Here is an 11,336-nt window from a genome sequence, read left to right as displayed (position 1 = left end):
CTTTAAAGAAATGTTGCTTTACCAGAATAGCCCTGAGAAAGAAGGAGCTCCTATAATGAGCTCAGTGGATGTTTTCTAATTGCTGCTGGCTAGTCTGAAGGAGCTGAGTGGAGGAGGAGCTTTGTCCTCGGAGGCGGGGCTAGGTCCACCCAGGTGTTTAGTGCAGCTGAATGGTTGCCATGGAGATTACAGGATTTCTCCAACATGCATGAAAGAATCAAAGCAACACTTGATGAAGGAATTAAATTAGAGCATAATGGAAAGATCAATAAAGTCCATTTTATATGATACCGCCCCTTTAAATTGACATTTTTCTGCTTTTGTGTCAGAGGATTTACATTTTTCAGAAGTTCCACTTTAAAATAAAAACATGTTAGAGGTTAGCTGGGCGTTTGAGGGCAAACTGACTGACTTTTTATGCATCTTAAACGATCCTGCATCTGGGGCAAAAGGCAGCAGCATTCTCAAACCTTCTGCTGCTTCGGGGCAACAAGGTTTAAGACTTTGTGATTCGACAGGTGAGGTTCCTTCTAAGTCACCTCTGTGACGTAAACGCTTCCCAGCTGAATCTAATTATAGACCACCTGCCCGCTTCGCTCCGCGCTCCCTCCGGGTTTAATTGGCAGAGAACCGACACGCCGAACAACTGGACCCCTGACCCGTCAATCAAACCCGCTGCAAAAAAACAACGAAAAACGGGCAGAAAGTAGGTCGATACAGGAAGAGAGCTTTTAGGTGTTGGGAGTTTTGAAGTCTTGATAATGGCTGTCAGGTGCAAAGCGAATGGCAGACAAAGTGCAAGCTGAGTGTCAGGTGATAAACTCGCTTCACTGGAGGATAATAAAACGTTTGTGCGTTTCCCATTCCCCTGCTGCATGGCCTGTTGCTTTACGTACAGAGAGACGGAGGAAGTCACAGCCTGAGGAGTCGGGAACAAACAAAAACTCGTCTTCCAGAGTTCAGCACATGTAGCTTTTCTTTATTACACTCACATTTCCCACGTTAAACTGCAGTTTATAGTTCAACCCAAGCAGAATATCTGGAGAAAACTGAATTTATTCTCTGAATTGATCAGATGTCCAGTGAGCGTTCAGCCTTCAGCTTGTAGCCAACATGGCGGCCGGTTCGTATGCAGGATGTGATAAATATTTACCTACGGAGAGCCATTTGTAACAATACAGTCAAAAATTAACAGCAATAATATGGATTATGGATTTAGCTAGCTAAATGTTAGCTAGCTAGCTACAAATCCCTACCTAAATGTTTTATTAGCAAACTAAATATTTAGCTTCTAACTTTAGTTGGTGAGCTAAATGCTAGCTAAATATTCTAACAAAATGTTTAGTCAGATGTACATCTAGCTAGCTAAAAAATAGCTAGCTAAATATTTAGCTGTCTAAATCTGAGGCGGCTAAATATTAGCTAACTAAATATTAAGCTTAAAAAACAAAATATTCATTCTAAAAACCACCTAATATTTAGCTAGCTAAAATAGCTAAAATATAGCTAGCTAAATATTTAGCTGTCTAAATATAACTACAACTACAGCATAATAATTAGTAAATATCCGACAGGCGCAGAACGAGAACTTACATCGTTTTTCAACAGATTTTCCATCATTTCACTGAATAAAACGTTTTTTTTTGTTTAACAGACGCCGCCCTGATCTGAATCAGCCGTTTTAAATGCATCTCTGTCTGTAAATCAGTTAAAATGCAGTAAAACAGATTTTCACGTCCTGCTCTCAACAAACCAAAGATTATTTTCTAACTGGAGCTGCGAAGCGTCTGGATGGAGCTCGTTAAACCAGCAAAAATCTCCTCCATAAAAACACATTTAACCTTAAAACCAGGATGTTTTTTCTGAGATTAGGGATTTACATCCATAATAAAGTAAATCCTCCTGCCGTAACAGCTGGCCATTTTAACTCACTTATTATGAAAGTCTGCAGTTGCTGATCGCCGTTTGGCGTCGTGAAGAGTAAAGCTGCTGTTCTTTAACTGGGAGAACAAGCAGCACTTTCATCATTTCTCCTTTTGATTCGGCGGCCAGCCGGTCGGGTTCGGGCGGCGTCCCGACGATTCGGCCCGCGGTTCAAACCGAGCCGCGCCGTAATTCACCACACAAAGGCGAACAAAGACGCGGCTCCCCTCGGGTCTCTTTATCTTTCTTGCTTTAATTGAGCCACTCCATCAAAGCGCCGCGTCGTTTTAATTTTCCCTCATTACCTTTTATATAACTTAGCGGCTCTCCGACGGGAGACCAGTCATTTTTAAGATGAAAATGAAAGAGTCGCTCGGGGTAAGACATTAAAACGAGAACGGCTCACAGAGCTGCTCTTTGCTAACAACAACGTCTGCAGAGGATCTTTGACCTTTGACCTCTCAGATGGAAGACACTGCGTTAGAGTAAGAAGAAAACTGGATGTTATTCTTTTTTCTTTTAATTTCCTCCAAGAAATATAAAGCATTTGATGCTTGCACAGCCCTCTCATGGTCACGGGATAATCATTTTAGTCATTCAGGCTTTGACTAGGCCTTTGCAGCACATTCATTCTTTCATTTTCCCACCGTTCTGTTGTAGATCTGATGCTGATTTGGACCGTTGTCCCGTTAATGACCCAGTTTGCATTGAGTTTTATCTGTTTCCACATTTGATTCTGGAAACGTTTTCATCTCCAGCAACCCGAAACCTAAACAATATTTACGGGCGGCACCGATTCATCGATTTTCTTTAATTATCAGAGATCAACGATCGGCCGATGCTTACATGAGGAACTGATCTTATCTGCTGCTGCAAAGGTCTGAAAATCAGCCGCTGTCCGTGTTGTTAGAGACCCGAACAACTGATCAGACAAAAAGATTGGAGTCATCAGGCCAGGCTTCAAAAAATACTGAGCGGCTTGAAAATTACAATCAGTCACTCCTAAAATCTTTGAGAAATATACATAGCTTACCACATTTTACACTTTTTAATTTTATAAAAATTGAATATTTTTAGGAATTTATGATGAACTACAATTTGGAGTAAAAGAGAAAGAAAGAAAAACATCAAATTTACCAAAAAAACATAAAAAATTTATCTTTAATGCACCATTATTTCAGGAAAATGTAAAAAGAAAAAAGACAAATATTGTGGCCTAATAGTAAAGTATTAATTCTAATTTAATCACTAAAAAAATCTTAGTTTTTGTACCATTAGTGTCAGTTTAGTGTGAAAAACAAAATGTGAGCTTAAACTTGTGTTCATATTTATAAACTCTGCTCTCTGACCAAAGTTATTCAGAACCACTGTGGACCACCAGCAGAACCACAGGCGGTTCTGCTGGTCTGAACTGGACATTTTTATCTTTTACTGGTAAACCTCAGGATGGAGGGAGCTCTACAAAACAGCAGCACGTTCTAACAGTTTTCTACCTTTTCTAAAAAACAATTTTAGTTCATAGTTTAACACAGCTGTTCATGTTTAATCTGTTAATAAAACAGAATAAATTTGAAACGTTTCCATCAACGCGCTGCTCTTGTGCCGTTTAGCAGCTTTGGTGGTTTTTATAGTTTCTCCATTTCTGATCCTGCTTTTCTCCTGACATGTGAGTTCAGGTCCCTAACCTCTCTTTTTTTTATATCATTATTATTTTAAATAAAAGTTATACAAACACAAAGTAAAAAAGACAAACACCAAACTGAATCCTCGTACTTCATGTTCCTCCTCTCACCTCCTGCTCTTCTGCCGGCGGCAGGCGCTGGTTGTGGGGCAGATGAAGGCAGCAGGCGCCACGGCGGTAACGTCCAGGACCTTCTGGAGCAAATTAAAGACTCAGCTGCTCATAAAGCTGCAGACAGCTGTAGGCTCCATGTCCGGACGCTTCCTGGTCATCGGAGCACATCGGGGCCATGTTGTGTTTGTGGGTCTCGTTCAGGTGGGCTCCTCTGTTTACAGGAAGCAGCAGGCCCTCAGCTAGTGACGTCAGACGCTATAATTAGGTCAAGCAGTAAACGTATTTTACCAGGAGATAAAAGAGAAAACTGGCTGCAGGATGATTTCCTCCAAAAAGGAAACAAAATTCAGTTCAGGTTTGGTTTTTAATATAGAACCAAAACAACAGAGTTTACCAGCAGGTTCGGTTCATATGCAGCTATATGAATTATGATATGATCCAAATTCAGTTCTGATCAGTTTATCACCATTAACACTTAGATGCTGTTGCATTTAATTGTAACAGTAAAATGTCATAACTTCCCATTATTCCCAATAGGAAAACAGTGCACTACACACTGTATGCAGTTTGTTATCACTTACTGTGTAATTTAACTGATTGTTATTTATTCATCACCTAAAGAAATCTTGTAGCACTGGATGCAATATCCAGTTTCTACAAATTTTTAAAATTACACATCTTAAAATTATGTTTAAGTAAAACACATCAAACCCAAAATTACAATTTATTTTTTTTGTCTCATATTCTGGTATTTCAGACATAATCAGAAAACTGATTTACTGAGTTTATCTTCCAAAAATCCTTCAGCATTGTCCAGATTTAGTTCTCACTCTTTAGCACAGCAGGCTGGAGCATCGACCAGCTTTTAGGAAAAACCTGCAGCATCTCAGCTGCACTAACGCCAAAGTCCATTCAGACGTCCATTCATGTCTCACCGGGAGGAGACATCAGAGCACCGCCAGCCCTGAACGAGCTGGAAAATGTTGCTGGTTGGAGGAATTTTCTACTTCTGAAGTTTAAAGGATCTTTGCAGAAAGTTTCCAGATGAAACTGTTTGCTGCTCCTCAGCTGAGCCAGACAGAAGAGAAAACGTTCACATCCTGTAGTTGTCAAGCTTTGTTTTGTTGTATTCAACCTCAGCATTTTTTATATAAACCTTATCACAGCCAATCCTCTCGATAAATAAAGTTTGTTCTCCATTTGCTATTTGTTTTCCCTCCAAACAAATAGACTTTAGAAAGAGCTATTATCTTTCTCCAGGGCTCTTAGCTTTCAATTCTGTTTGCAGGTCAGAGTAACTATCCCTCATCCCAGCACCTGTGGGGGGGAGACAGACACCCATCAGCCTGGGCCCATCAGTCTGGGCCCATCAGCCTGGGCCCATCAGCGTGGCCCCATCAGCCCGGAGCTGTGGCTCTGGGTGTGTTTGCTCCTGACCTGATTGGAGTGCCAAAGACCACTGGAGCAGACCGAAGCCCTTCCTGCTCCTCGTGACCTTTCGCGACCTCTCGCTGCACTGATTCGGTTAAAAGCCTCCAAATCCGCCTGTCATTAGCAAAGCGCTGAGCTCTTCTCTGATTGCTTTCATGACCAAAAATTAACAAAAATTTGATCCATAACATGTCACTATGAAAATCTGGAGTAAACAGTTTGGAACGACGTTTGTATTTTCCACCAAGGACAACGTGTTTACTGGGAGTTAGAAATGGGAATCCTCTGGCTCCCAGTTTAGTTTCACAGCCATGAGACCAACCTGTGGTCCGTCTGCAGGTCCAGATGATGAACCGATCAGAAATGTTCAAAGCTTGGGATGTTTTCTAACATAATCCTGCTTTAAGCTTCTCCACTGCAAAAACACAAAAATCTTACCAAGTAGTTTGTATAGTTTCCATTGCAGAAATTTAATACAGTTGAAATAAGACTAAGCTAACATAGAAATAACTTTTCAACAAGACATAGGAACTTGGTTTTTTACCATTTATAACATGGGGAAAATGTCTTGCTAAGTTTCAGCTTTACGTTAAGTTCAGATTTGTGCCATGAAGAAATGTGAAATTAGGAAAGGAGGAGTTCTGTAAAGGTTCAATCCCACCAGTCCTGTTTAATCCACTTTAATCCGACTTCAGTTTGTCCAGGAGTTGAGGTCTGAACACTAATCTGACTCTGGTCCTACAAATCTTGGTCTGGGTTTGGTTGAAGTGAACTCTGGTTCGGTTTGAATGCATATGTCCAAAAGCAAAAAGTGGACTACAGCGCAGGGCATTCTGGGTAAAGACAACCAAAACAAACGTGCTAGCCTAGCGCTAGCAGGATAAATGACTCATCTTTTTCCAAAGACTAAAGAGAAATTCTCCAGAAATCTGACGCCACTACATTCTTGAAGAAAGAAGTTGCTCTCAGTGTCTTCAGAGGTTTTCATGTGGTTTCCTTCAGTGGTTCTTGGTGCAGCGCCCCCACAGGCCAGGAGGGGAACAGGCTGGTCAAAGGTTTTGGTTGGTTTGTCTCAGAGCAGAGAGAAAAGGAACCACAGCTGCTGGAGATGGAACAGGTGTTGAAGTTTTGGTTCCCAATCAAACTGAGTCCACCAGACTATCAGGGGAAAACAGCTTAAGGTTTTGTATATTTCTGGAGAGCCAAGAAATGCCGAATAAAGGAAGAAAGATCAACTTCAGGCTGTTCTTTACAGAAAACATAGAAACAGTAATTCACTTTTTTCTTCAGTTTTTATAAAGAAACTGTCATGCAGCTCCACACTGATCTTGACATCATGATGTTGTGTTTCTTCCGGATGAATTTGCACATTAATCCGACGTCTGAGGCAAACAGCCTCTCTATGTGGTCAAGTTCAAGAGCGAACCGCAAACTGCTGAAGCGCAGGCGTCATGGAAATGTTGGAAGGTCATCTATGTGTCGTTAATTACAGCATGAATCAACTTTCTCATGAAACATCACCGGCGGTTTCAGACTTGTTTGTCCCACTGATTCAGAGCCACTTGTGTCTGCGGGAGTCCGCTGACGGCGCCGCCGTCTGCGCCGCCGCTGCCTCATTAAGCGTGCTGCTGGCTCTGATCAAAGAAGAGAGGATTGTTCCCCAGCAGATCATCCTGCTGTAAGGCTCCATGTAAACATCAGTGGATGAAGGAAGAACAGCAGGATGTGCGGAGTCGAACCCACAACCAATGAGAGACATCAACCCAATTAGAGAGACCAGCGTGAGATTCTTTTTGGATCAGGATGTTTCCCCAAAACTAAAAAAAAAAAGATATAGACCTAATCTTACTGCTTTTACTCAAAACAACCTCATTATGAGAGAGCCATGGCACTCCGTAGTTTCCACCTGTAAAAATAAAACTCTTCAGACTCGACTTGTTCCCGAAAGACTTGAGATTTGACTTGGACTCGTAGCGAGAGACTCGAATCTAAGCACCAATTTTTATGTCATGTAATAAGTAGCAAGAAACAAAATGCCTGTTTGTATTTCCAATAGGGTAAATATTATATTTGATCAGTTTACAAAATAATATAAACATCAACCTTTTTTGTCATTTTTTGCATTCTGGATATTAGAAGGTTAAGACATAATTATTCATAAAAATTAAGAGATTTAAAGATAATAATAAAATGTTAATGTAAGTTTGGTCAAAGAACAAATAGCCTAAGATAAGTACTAAGATAAGTATTTGTCTTTAGGTAATAACCTGGACCATTTGGATCAAGAATCCAAACAGTCAGTTGTCTGCTTGGAAAATTTACTTATGAACATCTGCATAAACCACAGCCGGGGTTTTAACATGTTAAATTTGATTTCTTAATTACATAGATTTGAACACATTAAAGATTTTAGCGCAGTTAATCACTTATTTTTCTTTTACATTCAAAAGTCCCAATCCGGAACCTTTGTATTCACGTTTCTGGTACAACCATAAATCTGATGCACAAGAAAAAAACCCGCCAACGGTGAAGGAAGACGGAGCCGCTGCTCTCGGCCCACTTGGAGTTAATTTCTGCTTCTAAACGGATCTGATTGGACGCTGGGAAAGACAATTGTTGTGTTCAAGTTGTGTTAGCACATCAGTGAATCCATTCAAGTCTAAACTATCATCTAAATGCTAAACATCTAGCAGCTAATGCTAACATCAACGGTCCATATTTCTAAAGAAGCTCCATGAATCATCAGTTATTTCTGAAACACTGAACAGCTTAATGGATAGAATAACACTTTGCTTCAATATGATGGTTTAATAATATACATAATAGATTAAAACAGTAAATATCTTTGTTCTTAAGCCCAGATGTCTTTTCTATAATTTAGCAGCATAAGCATGAGTTTTTCAATTAAATTGTGATTAATTTATTACAGGCCCTGTAATTATACCAAATACAAAGGAAATAAATGTTTAAAGAAAAATTTTTAATGTTCATTACTCTTGCATTAATATCTTTCTAAAACAGAAAAAGTTTTGTCTGATTTGAATTCACAAGCGTAGAAAAGAAACATGTTTAGTGAAAGTTAATGTTTAGTTTCAGCTGCAGATCCTAAAACCGTCTACCTATCGTCTCCAGTTTCTCATTCTGGTTGCAGTTTGCTTTACAATCAGAAGTCCTGGACCGAATCAGCATTCATCATGTCGGACCAATCAAGACTCAGTATTGATTCTGCTGCTTTAATAACATCGGCGGCAGAGAGCTGAGTCACCCAGCGGCTGGAATAAACGCTTCATCGTCTGTGGCTGAACTCAGCGCTCGCCCCCTAACCACTGGAATCACCATGTCAGCGTCACAGGAAGTAGTTCTGCTCCATTCATTAGGCAGAAAAGATGATCACATTACCAGAGTCACGGTTTGACTCCACCAACGGACCAGGAGGGAAAACTGGGAAAGATAAGGTCGACTCATCCCAGCTGCAGGTTCAAACCAGCAGCAGTGTGTTCAGATGGAAATAACCTGTTGAATTATCATTCAACAGCTTATGAGGTAAATGACATGGATTATTGTCATTTATTCTCTTAAATGACAATAATACATGTCCTGTAAGAGAAGATAAAGATGACACTTTCCCCATTGGAGTTACAATAAAACATGCAACAGCAATATTTCTAATTTTTTAAATTAATAACTTTGTTCTAGATTCTAGAACACTGAGTTTATTGTGAATCTTGTTTTGTAATCTACACTGGATGAAATTAATAGTTTAAAATTAAGAAGCAACTATAGTTTCTGCCCCAAAAATACCTTTTCATACCTTTAAATGTGAGTCAGTGTTTATCTGTCAGGGTCTGCAGCACCTTTCCCACATTCCTCCTGCAGACTGAGGGAGATGAATGCAGAGCAGCCTGGACAGTAATTAACTGTAATTAGTCGGCAGGCAGACTGGAAAACCTGGAAACCGTGCTGTGGAGGAGTTGGACTGTAAAACAGATCAGAGGACAGCCGGTCGATTCTCCTGATCCAATCAGACTCTTCCTCCTGGCTGACCCGCTGAGACGCCGCCGCGGCTCTGATTAAGGAAGTGACACCTGAAGCTAAGCACCTGGTGGAGGCTCGGGGCGGGGCTTAGCACTGTCAATCATCCTCATGTACTAACTGCTGCATGAGGATGCAGTCAATATATAACTGCATCCTCCTACATGAGGCAGAGAAACAACTTACCGTTACAGGAAAACTGTCTATGTGCCGCCATCTGTGGCCAAGTGGCGGCTAATTAGCATTAAGTTAGCATGCATGCTAACTAGCTTGAGCATTCACAACTAGCCTGCTATGCTGCTAGCTGCAGCACAGCAGAGCTCAAAGAGGGAGGAGGGATTATTTATTTGTTTCAAACATTTGAAGGAAAAATATGTAAAAATATTTTAGGAACTAACTGCTTATTGGATGGAAATCTGGAAAGTAAAGCGATGATGGTGGTTTAATTTAAGCAAACTGCTCATGCTGTGAGGTTTAACACAGACACCCACACCCACATACACACACCACCCTGTGGGTAAAGCGTAAAGTTTGGGTGGAGGAGGCAGACTGAGAGCCGCAGACGGCTGCAGGACAGCCCAGTTTTCCTGACCAGCTATTTAAAGGCAGAAAGGTCGAGTCGTTTCATTTAACCTCCTGTCACCGAGTCCCTGCAAGGCGCCGCGTTAGCGAAGACGACGCTCTGCAGAGGACAATCAGATCAACTCAACATATTCACTCAGTTCTGGGTTCACAGATTAAAACTCACGAATCAGGTTTGGATGTTATGTTCTGAAAGATATTTATGTATATTTTTACTTTGTGAGATTTGAATCTCAGTGCAGGATCAGCCTGACTGATGCTGAACAGAGACGTCTGCAGACCGGCTCTAACCACAGCAAAAACACTAACAGTCGTCTCAAAACGTTATTTAATTCATATCAGTGAAACTTCCACATTTATTTCCTAAGAAGCAAAATCTATCAGATTTATTGGAGGAGAAGCAAAAGGCGTACAGAGTTCAATTATCTATACGGCGCCAATCCAGAAGAAATGTTGTTATTACAAAATGTCATTTCAATCCAATAATATTCCAATTATCCTGTTGTCAAACAGCACATTAAGCTCAAATGATTATTATTTAAACTAGTTTAAAAGGTTTCTGCATGCAGAGTTAGAGCTTTCATATTTGTATAGCAGATTTCAGCAGCACAGCAGCTCCAAGTGCTTTAAAACATCAAACAATAACCATTTATAAAACAAGCAATAAACATTAAAGTTTGTAAAAAGTCATAATAAAAATCAAGCAAATAAATACACGTAAAATACACTCATCCTGATCTCTGGTGGAAACTGTATGTTGACTCTAGATCTACAACTCTAGATCTGTAAATAGATTTACAACTCCAGATCTATAACTCTAGATTGTTCCTCTCCAGTTCTGTTCCTGGAGAAAGTTCTGGTGCCTCCACAAGCATCTGTTCTAAATAAAAAATATCTAAAAGGAAAAAACCCTTCAAAGTTAATTTAATCTCCACTGTAGATGGTTCCCATGGCAACAAGCTTATTTTAAACATTTCAACCTTAAAGGTTACGCACACAAAGCAGATAATATTAGCTGGTACTCAATTAATTTAAATGCTTCAACGCACCTGAATCAAAGGGTGGAGTTACATCCCATCACGTCTGATGAAGCTGAGGAGCCATTCGTTTGGGCTGCAGGACAGCAGAGAGGGAGAGACGGAGGAACCTGGTGTGAAATATCAAGTTAGAACAGTTAAAGTTCACATAATGTCACCAGTTTATGTGTGGAGGTCAAAGTTCAGTCCAAAGTCTTTTCATTTTATCAAGTCGAATGCAAATCAATTCAATTTGTGATTTAAGTCTGACTTGATTCCAAGTCACATGAGTCAAATACAGACATATGTTGTTAATAAATGATTAGTAAATTAATCAGTTCTGTCATGTTATGGGCTGTTTTCCCTCCTGATGGTCCAGTAGACCCAGTTCTACTGGAACCAGAACTCCATCATCTGCTCCACCTCCAGCTGCTGTGGTTCTCTGAGTCAAACCAACCAGTTCCCCTCCTGGCCTGTGGGGGCGCTGCACCAAGAACCACTGAAGGAAACGACTCAAAAACCTCTGAAGACGCTGAGAGCAACTTCCTTCTTCACCA

Source organism: Xiphophorus maculatus, chromosome 6, assembly GCF_002775205.1.
Source record: "Xiphophorus maculatus strain JP 163 A chromosome 6, X_maculatus-5.0-male, whole genome shotgun sequence".
NCBI lineage: Eukaryota > Metazoa > Chordata > Actinopteri > Cyprinodontiformes > Poeciliidae > Xiphophorus > Xiphophorus maculatus.
The sequence above is the reverse complement of the archived record's forward strand: the minus strand, read 5'-3'. Positions refer to the sequence as shown.